The following is a 12,878-nucleotide window of genomic DNA, read 5'->3' as shown; positions in this document are numbered from 1 at the left end:
CTCATACGACTGCACGCGACTCCGCCGGCGAGCCCGTCACCATCTCATAGGCGGGAGAGGAAGGCTGCGGCGCCCTCATGGACTACTGTGTGCCGACAGCATCGCCCGCCGTCCGACGGTGAGCAATCGCCCTCACAGGCCAAGCAAGATATCATTGCTCATATCCGGTCCCTGGAAGGGGACAAAGAGGGGCATGGTGGGCGCTCCCCGACACCTTGACTGGCGACATGCTAGCGCTTCACTTTTTCTAGTACTGGAACTCTACTCCTGGGCCTCGTGCCGTCTCACATTACACCCTGGCTCCTGAGGTGCTGGCGGGGTGCATGTGGGAGCTCCCCGAATTCAGGATTTCTAAGACTGTCACGACCCCACTTCTTCGACTGTCCTTCAGGGAGTTACATCCCAGAGAGCGTCCAAACCTGTGGGTGTAGGATGCTCTGTACCGGGGACAGCACAGTGAGGCCCTGTTGGCCGCCATTGTTGTTTCTAACTGAGTGGCCTTTCTGGCTGCTCTTTGCTCTCTCTCCTTTCCTCTATTTTTCCTATTTCCTACTATCCTATGCTCTCTCTTCTCTCTCCTTACTGGTGGGTGCGGGGTGGAAACGTCGGTTGTTGGACTGGGGTGGGGTGCTGCGGATGCCTAGCTATTGTGCGCGTGAGATGCGTGGGATGTGTGCTGTGCGATTGTGGGCCGGGTGACGCCCAGAATCAGATATGGCGGTCAATGCTCCTAGTCCTTTGAAGGTCCTGACGCTCAACGTAAAGGGCCTTAACTCGCCTAATAAGCGTAAGCAGCTTTGGCATTATCTCTTAAGGCAAACACCCTGACATCATTTTTCTTCAAGAAACGCACCTCATGCAGGCTAATACTGCGCGCATGGCTCACCCTAAATATCCCCTTCAGTTTTGGGCTGCAGCTGACACCAAGACAGCGGGAGTGGCAATTTTGTGCAGGGCTGGTATCAGGCAGGGGGGCGGCAGGCCCTTCCGGGGTGGTGATGGACGATTCCTTCGTGTAGAGGTGGAACTTGGGCGCCATCACATCACGCTGTGCAATATCTATGCCCCTAATTAGTCGCAGGACCGTTACCTTCGAGACCTCCTAGGGGGGCAGATACTGCAGACCGGCTCATCCCTTATTGTGGGCGGGGACCTCAATTTGGTATGGAATCCTAAGGTAGACAGGAGTGAGAACTCCTCCAGTGGCGCGGGAGCAATGTCTGCGACTCTGCGCAAGCAGCTGACAGACCTTGGGCTGTTCGACGCCTGGCGGTACTTTTCCCCGGATAAGCGAGGGTACTCATACTATTCGCATGTCCATAGATCCTACTCTCGCATCGACTACCTATTTGTCACTAGGGACCTCCTATGCGACACGGTGGAGGTCGACATGTCCGATATCTCCCTCTCTGATCACGCCCATGTTGAGTTATTGCTACAGGATCCGGCGGCGCGCCCTGCCCGGGAAAGGAGGTGGTACCTTCCGCAGAGCATTCTGAGGGACTCGGAAGCTGTGGAGGACATTAGGGGAGCCATTGTCTCCTACTTTGAGAACAACGACCTTCCTGAAACACCCTTCCCGGTGGTTTGGGACGCCTTCAAAGCTACCATACGGGGCCATATCACCACCCTCGCGATTGCGAGGGCTCGTGACGCCCGCGCACTGGAAGATAAACTTGTGGGAGACTTGAGGACGGCGGAAACACAGGATCAGGGCCACTCCACTCGGCACACGAGACGGCATTTAGCTAATCTTAGGGGCCAGCTCAGGCTGATGCGCACAAATAGGGCTGAGATCTCCCTCCTGGCACTGAAACAGAGGTATTTTGAGGGAGGGGACAAAGTGGGGAAGCTCCTGGCGCGGAGGCTGAGGGCCGGAGCCGCGAAGGAACATATAGCAAATGTCCAACTGCCCGATGGGACCAGGGTGGTGGCGGCGGGGGATAAGTGTCGAGCTTTCCGGGACTACCATACGGCATTGTACACAGAAGAGCAACCACCTTTGGAGCTGGTGGAGGAAGTACTGGGGCACTACGGGGGTGCGACACTGCATCCGCAGCATGCTGAGGAACTAGCAGGGCAGATCCTGCCGGAGGAGATAGCTGCGGCAAGTCGCGAGCTCCCCTTGGGGAAATCACCGGGGCCTGACGGGCTTCCAATATCCTTCTATCGTATGTATCAGGCACAGCTAGGCCCCTACCTCCTGCGCCTGTTTAACTCCTTCACCGACGAGCTGGGTCCGTCCCTTGACATGGGACTGGCAGAAATTGTCCTGATCCCGAAACCTGGGAAAGACCCGTCCCTGTGTGCGTCGTACCGGCCGATTGCTCTTCTTAACTCGGATTTTAAGATTTACATCAGGCTGTTAGCGAAGCGCATGGGCCCACACATGCCGAGCTTGATCGATCCTGATCAGGTGGGCTTCATTCACGGGCGTCAGGGAGCGGACAACATCCGCAGGGTCGCTCACCTGGTAGGGAAGGCTCATCACTGGAAGATCCCTGCCTGCCTTCTCTCGTTGGACGCAGAGAAGACGTTTGATCGCGTAGACTGGTCCTTCCTCAGGGCGCTGCTGCGCCGGGTGGGGCTCGGTCCGAAGATGATTGCCAGGATCATGGCCCCATATATCGCGCCGCGGGCTAGGATAAGGGTCAACGGGCAGCTCTCGGAGCTGATCCATATTGGAAGGGGTACCAGGCAAGGCTGTCCCCTCTCGCCCCTTTTATTCGCCCTCGCAGTTGAGCCCCTGGCGGATATGATACGAGGGACCCTGATATTCACGGTGTTCCTCTAGGCGGTCAAGACAATAAGGTAGCGCTCTTTGCAGACGACCTTATCCTTGCGCTGACACGGCCCCGAGAATCCCTACCGGCGGTGCATGCTGCGCTGGGCCTCTTTGAGAGAGCTTCTGGCCTGAAAATCAATCATAGCAAGTCCTGGGTGCTCAGCCTCACTATTCCGAAATCGGACAACCCCTCTTTAGAGCAATTAGCCCCCTATAGACGGTCGACCCAGCACATCAGGTATCTGGGCCGGACGCTGACCCCCTTGTTGGAAGGCTGGACGTCAGCCAACTGGAAAGATCTTCGACGCGCGATCCTAGAGGATCTGAGGCGATGGAGACCGCTTGTACCATCCTGGCTGGGCAGAATCAACGCCATCAAGATGTCCATACTGCCCAAAATCCTGTATCTATTTCAATGTCTGCCTACTTCTATCCCGCTACATAGCATCAGAGGCCTTCAGCGAGACCTAACGAACTTCATCTGGGGGGAAGAAACCTCGCTTCTCGCAAGCTCTCCTGCTGGCGCCCAGGGACCGGGGAGGATTGGCCTGCCCAAACCTGGTGGAATATTACTGGGCCGCTCACCTTCGGTATGTAGTGGAGTGGGGTGTAACGGAAAGCGCAAAAGGGTGGCTCCATATGGATAGGGCCGTGACTGGGCACACCATATGGGACCTGGCATGGACACCTAGGGCAGGGCGATCTCCGAGCGCATACCTAGCGGTGCCCACGAAAACAGTGCTGGAGATTTGGGACAGGATAGCAGTCCGTAAGGGCCTTACAACCTTCCCCTCGCCCCATACCCCTATCGAAGGGAACCCAAGTTTCCCCTCAGCGCATCGGACGGGGGCTTTCCGTAAGTGGCCACAAGGCAACTGTAGGGTGCTCACAGATCTGTTTGATGGGGGCTCCCTCAAGACTTTTGAGGACTGCAGGGAGGAATTTAGGGTGCCGCTTGCAGCCGGACTGCAATATGCTCAACTGAAACACTGGGTGCTAACAGATGATACCTACCACGCGGCCACACGCGCCTTTACTCCGTTTGAGCAATTGGCTCGCTCCTTTACAGAGACGAAGGGGCTGATCTCCAAAATCTATCGGATCCTGCAGCACCCGCGCACTCCGCCTTCCCTGCCATATCAACAACGCTGGCACTCCCTCTCGGGCGTAGACGTCACCCCAGCACAGTGGTCCAGATTGTGGCGTGACATACCCCGGATTTATCGTAGTATTTCACAACAGGAGAATGCCTACAAAATGATGACCCAGTGGTATTACACGCCGCAGCGGCTGCATAGAATGTTTCCAAACTCTTCCCCTGTGTGTTGGAGGTGCAGGTCTGCGACTGGGGATTTTTTGCACATATGGTGGACCTGTCCCTTGCTGACCCTCTTTTGGAAGGAGGTCTTGAGTCACATTAGGAGGGTGCTGGGGTTTCCTCTGCCTGAAGCCACTTGTACGATACTACTGGGAATCAAACCTGCAGGATTGAAGGTCCTCACTCGGAGCGACTGGGCGCTGGCGCTTCAAATGCTGGGTGCGGCTCGGCAGCTCATTGCTCTGTACTGGAAGAAGGTAGAAGCCCCGCCCATTGCTGTGTGGTTTGTACGTCTCTGGCATGTCATGACGATGGAGCTTCTCACAGCCCGGCTACAGGCCCGAGATGTACGCTACAAAGCGGTGTGGCAACCCCTGGTGAAATATCTATGCACCACGGAGCAGGCGCGTCACATGCCCCCCAAGCTGCGGGCGCTGCGATTAGTGGAGGATGCTGTAGTTCCTCCTGACCCCGGTAGACTGCTGGCATGAGGTTTGGATATGTGAGGCATTGAGCATTAGTAACGACATTGATTGCCCTGGCGACTGACGCAGTACCCCTTCATCCCCCTTCTCGGCCCTCACCCCGGGCACCCAGTGGCTCTTTTCTCCCTTCGTCTACACCTTTCCTCTACTCCTACTGTCTTCTCTATCTTGCTGTCCCCTTTTCTGTCGTTCTACTGAAGTTTTGACCATCTTGGTCTTATAGTTCTACCTCTTGGGTTTAATGGTTACAGATGTTCTGAAGTTTGAACTATCTTGTGCAGTGATTACACAGGCTCTGTTGACTGAATGTGACGCGACCGGCCCTTGTGGGTTGTAGGTAAACCGCTGTGTATATCTTTGTGCTCGAGTACTGGCAACGGTTTTCCATTTTTCATGCAGTAACACGGCTTTGGGTTGTAGGCTTAACGCTGTGTACAACTCACTTCACTGCAACCCCCTGTTATGGGAACGAAATTAAAAGATTTGACAACAAAAAAAAAAACTCAATTCGGATAAAAACAAAATCATCATCCCCAAAAACAAACTCCTATACTGGACTCCGGCACACGGGCCCCCGAAGCTAGGCAGCGCACATACTCCTAAGAAAATGATTAAGAGCCTGGGCATTCAGATCGACTCGGATCTTACTATGAGCACACAGATCGACTCGGTTACCTGTGCATGTTTTTTCCAACTTCGGAAATTGCCAAAAATCAGAAGGTTTTTCAGCAGAGGCCAGCATTCAAATCATTATTGCTTTAATTTTATCAAAAATTGATTATGCAAATGCGATTTATTCAGGCCTCCCGCAAAATCAGAAACACCGTCTGCAGATGATACAAAATCAAGCCGCCAGAATTATCAAGCAACAAGACACACGCTCTCACATCAAGCTGCTGCTGAAAGAACTTTGCAGCGCTCCAACATGGCAGAGGTCCCAAGTATATATCCTCAAGAATTCACAAACACTCCCCACAGCGCACCCTAAGATCCATGCACATGAATTTACTGGTAGTCCCCAGATTCAGACGCAAACGGACAGGAGGGTCACGTTTTTCAATACAGGCACCCCGGGAAGGAGCCAAGCTGGCGACCGAGATGGCTGCATAGTCGCTCGGCTCCGTGAGCCTTCTCACCCCGCGCTTACATCCTGGCAACTATCCTGAGCCGTAACGGCATATTTAAGTAGGCAAAGGACAACTTTCACTGACCGTTTGCTCATGAGGCTTTTCCGTGCGGCGGACCCGTGGAAATGTCCCCGACTGTTTTGCGGCCTTCACGGAGCTGGGACCGGGGTGTCGAGTGAGGAGAGTGGCCGGCCGAGACTGCGACAACAGCGGCCTCTGGTGAGGGTGAGGAGTCGGCCGGAGGGCACCGGAAATCTGAAGGGCCGATGGCGACAGTGCCGACCCAGTCCATCTAGTGGAGTGCCTTGTGGGATGTGCGGTGAAGCAGGGTCGAGGGGAGTGCACGATATTTGGCCCCCTTTCCGGTGTTGTGTCCGGGCACGACTCATGACTTCTCCCGGATTTGGCGGGCAGCTCCCAGGGAGCGGCGGAGATTTTGTTTAGCCTTTTGGTGGCCCTTCGCTGGGAAGCCTGCCTTGACTTTCCGGGTCCCTGTGGTGACTCCTGTTGCGCCCTGGTTTGGGGCCCGGTCCCGAGGTCAGATGGAGAAGGACGAGGCCGGATCAGCTAAGATGGTGGACGGCACCCTCTTACGCAGACCGCATCCAGGCAGCGAAGCTGCTGTGCGAGAGAGTCCTGTGGTCTGGCGACACGAGATAGAGCCCACGTTCAGAGATATCCTGGCTGCGCTAGCAACCCTGCATACGACCCTGCTCCGGGATCTGGGAAGAAGGATGGCCGCCATTGTTGTCCCACCGTTCCACGCGGGCATAGTTCGATCTCAAGGAAGCGCCGATGTGCTCGCCTCTGCGTCAGTGATGAGTGCTCCAGCTACGCCTATGTTCGTGGAGACGCTGGAAGACCCGGTTCATGAGATAGCTTTGGACAGATCTGTTGTACATGTGAGTGACTCGTCGGGGCACTTATCTACTCGGCGGCTGGGGACACGACGTCGATCTATGGCTTGGGCTGCACCGGCGGCGCACCGGCGCTTACCGGATGGTGTGACTCTCTTTCCCTGGTTGGTGAGACTGTGTCCGGACTTGAGGGTGTTTTCGGGGTCGATACTGACACAGACGGATTTCCGCCATATATGCTCGGCTGGGTTTTGGTGGCTGAAGTCCCATGGAATAACAACACTGCCCGGTCTGCCCGGATCACTTGGACCCTCCACGCTGCTCTGTGTGCCGATTGATCAGTGGGCGTATGTTGGTACTACTGATAGGAAAGGCCAGGGGTGAGACCGTCTAGGACATAGTGGGACTTATTGTTGGCTGACTGTGATTAGGGGGACACTCAGCGGGGATGTTATTGATTGTGCTATCGGTGATTGATGTTCTCCATGGCTATTCTGATCTTGCTTTTAGGATGTTTACTGTGCGCGGTGGTGGGGGGGGGGGGGGGCAGGCGGCCAGATCGATGGCCCTTCCCCGCATTTTTCCTCTTTTTCTTCCTTTTCTCTTCTTCTATATTTCGGGTTTCTTATTTAGGGCGACAGGCACGCTGCTGGGGGGGGGGGATAGGCCGTAGCCTTCTGCAGGGGTGCAGGGTAGGGGGATTAGGTTTGTTAATTTGTCCCTTTTTTTGTTTCTATGGCCCTTTGTCTTCCTTCCTTTTTGGTGTCGTCGTTTTTCATGTCTCCTACAGTATGCTTCATCTTGAGGGGTGGGGTGCAGCTTTGCTACGTAACGTGTTTGTTTTTGCATTTATCCTGACTCGTGTACCTTACCCCCGATGCTTCCAACGTAATTGCACTATTTGCGGATTTCCTGCTTCGTGCTTGCTATCGTAGGACCATGTATGACCGTATGGCATTGATTCTTAGTTTTTCTTTATTGAAAAATGAACCTTCTCAGATCCTGAATCTTGCACAGTACGTTTGACTACAAGTTATATCCTGGACACTTATTATGCCCTGACTTTCGGGCTGCTGTATTTTCTGCATTGCTTTGCTGTATTTATGTCTTGACTAGCGGCCGGCCAGAGTGGTTGTAGGCCCATATTTGTATTTACTTGACGTGACAATAAAGGTTCTCCATAAAAATAAAAAAATAAAAAATACAGGCACCCCAATTTTGGAACTCTCTGCCTACATCTCTGAAATTAGAAACTGACCATTTGCGATTCAGAAAAAAGCTGAAGACTTGGCTTTTTACCCAAGCTTACTTTTAGACATGGACTGCTTAACCGGTGACCCCAGAATTAAAAAACTGAGCATCAAGAGACCTGTAAGTGAATGTGCGCTTTAGAAATTAACGATAACATAACAGTAAAAGGCCCTACTCTCAAGTACTGGCATGTACCCTACTGCAACTATTCGTCCTACTCATGTCTTCTAATAGAAGACATTTGTAGGGGGTATGTCAGCCTTCAATGTGATGGGGACTCAAGTTAAAGTCTTCAATACTGCGCACATCAGAATCAGACAGAGAGGCAAGTTGCACTGATGCTCTAGGAGCATTTGGTACATTTGCATAGCAGCTCTTCTTACCTTTTCCCAAAACATGATGTATATACACTGGCTGTGGTCCCTTACAACACCCTGCTTGTAAAACAATGTATCACCCCTCCATTATTTGACGTACCTCTGCCATCTTCAACTCCCCTTAGCATGTGTCTCTCCATGTCGCCTACACCTCCTGACCATTTCTCTACCAATTATCTCTTCCACCTTCCTACCCTTATCTCCATTGCAATTACTTCTGCACCATCGTTTTGACTTCCGAACCCTTCTCTTGCCCATCATTGCTTCCACCTCATCACTGTTCTGCCTTCCTGCACTTTTCTTCCCCAACAGCTTCTGCCTCCCTCTCTGCTCCCAGCCCTGTTCTCCCCACCATCACTTTCACCTCCCTACCAACACTTCTACTTCCGCGTTCCCGCCTCTTCTTCATAAATTCCCCTGCTTCCCACCCCAATGAAGCCCTGTGTCCATGTGCAGCACATTAACCCCAGGAAGGCAGGCTATGCAGATTCTTCCTGACTTCTGAAGCACTGTGGCGACTACTGATCTTCAGACTGTATCCTTGCTGTTCCACTGTAATTCATTCTACCTACAGCTAATGCTAAATGGATTTTAAAGTTATAGTAGTCCTTTAATGGTTATTGCCATGGTGCTGAATGAGAAACCCGCCATTTCTGCCTAAAAAAAAAATCCTGCATATAAGACACAGTAAGTTATTGCCTAGGTTTGTACTAGAAACCGAACCAAAGTCAGCGCTATTGGGAAGCACTCTCCCAAGGCATCAATACTCGAGAATTGTGTTCTATCCCAAAAGTTATTCTACTTCTTTACCTGGCTATACATATGCTTTTATCAGTTAGGATTAAGTGTGTCTTTCTAACAAATTACAAAACATGTTTCTTACTCAATTCGAAAAGGGTCGAAAACTGTGCAGCAGTGGGAGGAATATGTTCAGCTATGTTATGACATGACTTGTTGAATCTCAGCAAAAAACATCCAGCATAAGCAGAAATTGTTATTAGTGTGTTAATAATACAAACATGTTAGAATCCATTGGAGACCACAGACGTCTAGCTGCCTTAAATATTAATCTAGTACAGGCATGCATGTGAGTTGAAGGGGGGACGTATTAAGTGGGTTCCAGAGCCAACGCCATGGGTAAATTGGTGACTAAAGCCCTGGCTCCAGAGGACTGATCTCCATTGTCTTTTTTCAGGTTTACACTCCTGCAACGCCCAAGCCTGCGTTGCTTGGATTCGTAATGGCACCAGCTCTAGCTCCGGCGAGAAGCTGGCTCGCAAAGCAGGGGTGCCAAAATATTTTTCAAGCATAGCCTTTCTTAAAGGCAGAACCTCAGAGAGATAAGCAGTGGGAGAACGTATGGCACATTTCGTTTTTCCAAAACAGGCAGACTCCGGACAAGAAAGTCGGGAAAATGGAGGAGTAGAAGTATCACTGGTGAACCCTAGGCCAAAGAGCCAATTCAAATCTTTTCCGGTGCTTCCTACGCATCTGCTTCTCCTAATGGGATTTTGACCATTCCTTGAAAGCACCTCTCTTCTTTGAGGGGGAGGCTTAACCCTTAAAAGGGACCCGAACTTTGATCCCTTCTCCTGCACTCATTGGCCAAAAGCAGCTCAGTCTCTTGCTCCATGATGGCCTTTGTGCACAGCTTCGGTTCAGGGTAAACCCCAATCAAAAGACGACTTCTGCTTGACATTACAAAATGTACTTTTTTTAATGAAGCAAAGTTATGAATTTTGGACTGAAAACTGTTAAATCAATAGCAGGCGCTGCTGATCCCGGTCTCAGTGAATAGTCAGGGGGGAAAAAGGAACCAACAGAAGAGATATTCAGTGCCATCTTTATGCATTTGTGGCATTACACTGGGAGGCTTGACAGATCAATGGATAGAGCCACATTGGGGCTAATTGGTGCCTACAGTGGAGCTATTAGGAGAGAAAAAAATCCAGATGCCGTCCGCCACCAGTGAATAACAGAGAGAGATGTGGAATCCGCTAGAAGAAGCAGCCATCAGAATGTTGTTACCATCCTTGTTTTTTGATCATTACTTCTTCTACCATTCCCCAGACATCCCTTTCCTAGCCCGAACGAAAGGGTTGCAGTCAGAAAATGGATTATTTGGATTGGGGGGACAACATACCTCAGGGAATATTCACAACCGCTGTGTGGATAAACCCTCAAAGTCACTAAATTAACCTGAGCTAAACTCCATGGTAACTGTGAAACAGAACAAACAGACTTAACTTAGGTCAATGTGTAAAGATTTTTTTTTAAGTAATGAGGTTGAAATGCAACACAATAAAACCCCTAAACAGAATTGGGAAAATAGAGTGAAATGTAATAAACAAAATGTAATAAACAAAATTATACCAAAATGACATATCAAATAATAGGAACCAAAGATATGAATTTTTAATGGTTCAAGTAGCAATAGTCCCAAGAAGCACATCCTGCCTATGATAGTTAATGGTCGAAGTAGACTGGGACCTGGGCGTAATTGATGCGGACTGCGTAGGAGGGCGGGTCTAAAGCACTAACCAGGTTTATTCTGGTCAAAACTTTTACCCTCTGACTCAAATCTTTTGAGTCCCAATCCAAGTCTTTAGAGTGTGTACCACCACAGGAGTACACTTCTCAAGAGGCACTTAAAGACTCATAGGTTGTCAGGCAGAAGACAAAAAGCAGTCCAGATTAGGTTACCACCGGTCAGTTGCAGAAAAAGGCATTGTGTAGTCTGCTGTGTCCCTGCAGCTTTAACAGGAGATCACCTTCAAGTCCATTCTTTGTTCTGGGTACAAGATGGAAAGCAGATCAAGTCTTATAGGCTCTTTGAAGGTCTCAGACAAAAGGTTCAGTTCTCTACTAAGCTGCCCTAGGCTCAGGATTGATCTGAAGTGGCTGCCTGGAGATGCCATATTTTTGCCTTACACAAGTTAGTTGATAGGCATGACTCCTGGGCACGCCCTAAACACATGGGGTAAAAAGTATTAGGGGAAGCCAACTCACTTTAGGCATTTTCAAGATAGTGGAGGTCTTCAGCCATGCTACACTTGAGCTTTGAGGACCGGGGTGTGGGGGGTGCACTATGGTAATCCTAGTGTCCTCCAACATCTAACACAAACAATCTAGTTTGGGGCAGCCACTGTATCCACAATAAAAACAGAGGCAGATACCTGCTGTAACAAAGCAGGGTTTCCCAGCAACCAGACAGTAGATAAGAAAGAATTGTTTGGACATCCTGTTCTCGCCCCTTGAAGTGTGTCCCAAGTTTTTTATGTAAAACCCCAGTAGACCTTTCATTTACCGGTTGGCAAGGGTCACAGCTGCAACCCATGGCGCTGACTTTGCTATTCTTGGTCTCAGTGGCGGCAAAATCAGTACAAAGAACACAGGGGTGGTTCTGCATTATATTATATTAATAGTAAATAATATTCTATTATTCACTGTTGGTGTACAATTGTTTTTTTTAATGTAGCACACTCACCTGGAACAGGACCTCTGGTGGCAGATATGAGTATGAGTCATATGAAAACAAGTGTGTGTGTGTGTGTGTGTGTGTGTGTGTGTGTGTCTGTGTCTGTGTGTCTGTGTGTGTGTGTGTGTGTGTGTGTGTGTGTGTGTGTGTGTGTGTGTGTGTGTGTGTGTGTGCGCGCGCGCGCAAGAGAGAGAGAGAGAGAATGAATGAGTCAGTGACAGGAAGTGAGTGAGATTGTGCAAGATCTGAGTGTCAGTGAGTACAAGTGTGTGAAAATTAATACAAATGGGTGTATGCTGGTGTAAGAGCAAGTGAATGAGACTGTGATGGGATGCTTGCAAGGTTATAATTGACTCTGCCATACTAAAGGTAGTTATGATCTTATAGAGACACCCAGAGCAAAATACTGGTACTGGCGATGTCAATTGTTGTGATGTTAGGATCATGTGATCTTCGGGAAAAGCACTTCACCGTGGGACTCCATATGGTGGTTGACAGTGCTAGAACAGACATCATCTCCCACTACACACGCCATGAACATCCGGATTCTCATTGACAGCAAACTCTACCTGACCGCCCAAGTCAACACCATTACCACCTAGAGCTTCCATACCCTGAAGATGCCAAGGAAGTTTTTTAAATGGCTCACAATCAGTACCCGGGAAACCGTCATGCACACCCTCATCACAAGAAAGCTGGAAAAGGGAACATCCTTGATGCTGGGATCAGAAAAAAAAACAACTCACCAGACAATCCAAACTTGCAGCCAGAATCACTCTCATCCTCCTACGCTGCAATCAAATCGAACCACACCTGAAGGAGCTCCAATAGTCTTTAGCAGGGAGAACAACTAACCCATTAACCAAAGCGGTGAATGATCAGTGAAGAAATCATGAGACAGACATATTCGGATATTTCTTTTAAATCCAGACGCTACAGGAAGCCAACAATTACAAAGGATACCTCCAGCAACTTCCTAGGCAAAAATGTACAACAGATTTGCATTTAAGTAACCTACACAGTAGGAAATAAAACGAAGGGCACCACACAAATACGATCATGATTCTAACAAACATTGGCTTCACAAATTCCTTCCCTGTTCTTCAGTTGGTAGTTTATGGAGTAGCACATGCAAACAGCATACATTCCAGACAATCCCCTCAAGATCACATTAATAGGTTTCCAGGAAATTACAAGCTG

At 50.1% G+C, this 12,878-nt stretch overlaps 1 protein-coding gene across 2 annotated transcripts in view; it reads right to left on the bottom strand.

Moving 5' to 3' along the window:
• The window catches only part of SEC31B (SEC31 homolog B, COPII component), a 1,031,933-nt gene that overhangs the window by 861,609 nt on the left and 157,446 nt on the right, over positions 1-12,878 (bottom strand). The window lies entirely within an intron of this gene.

Source organism: Lissotriton helveticus, chromosome 5_1 (genome assembly GCF_964261635.1).
Source record: "Lissotriton helveticus chromosome 5_1, aLisHel1.1, whole genome shotgun sequence".
Taxonomy (NCBI): domain Eukaryota; kingdom Metazoa; phylum Chordata; class Amphibia; order Caudata; family Salamandridae; genus Lissotriton; species Lissotriton helveticus.
This window is presented reverse-complemented; position numbering and strand designations above follow the sequence as displayed.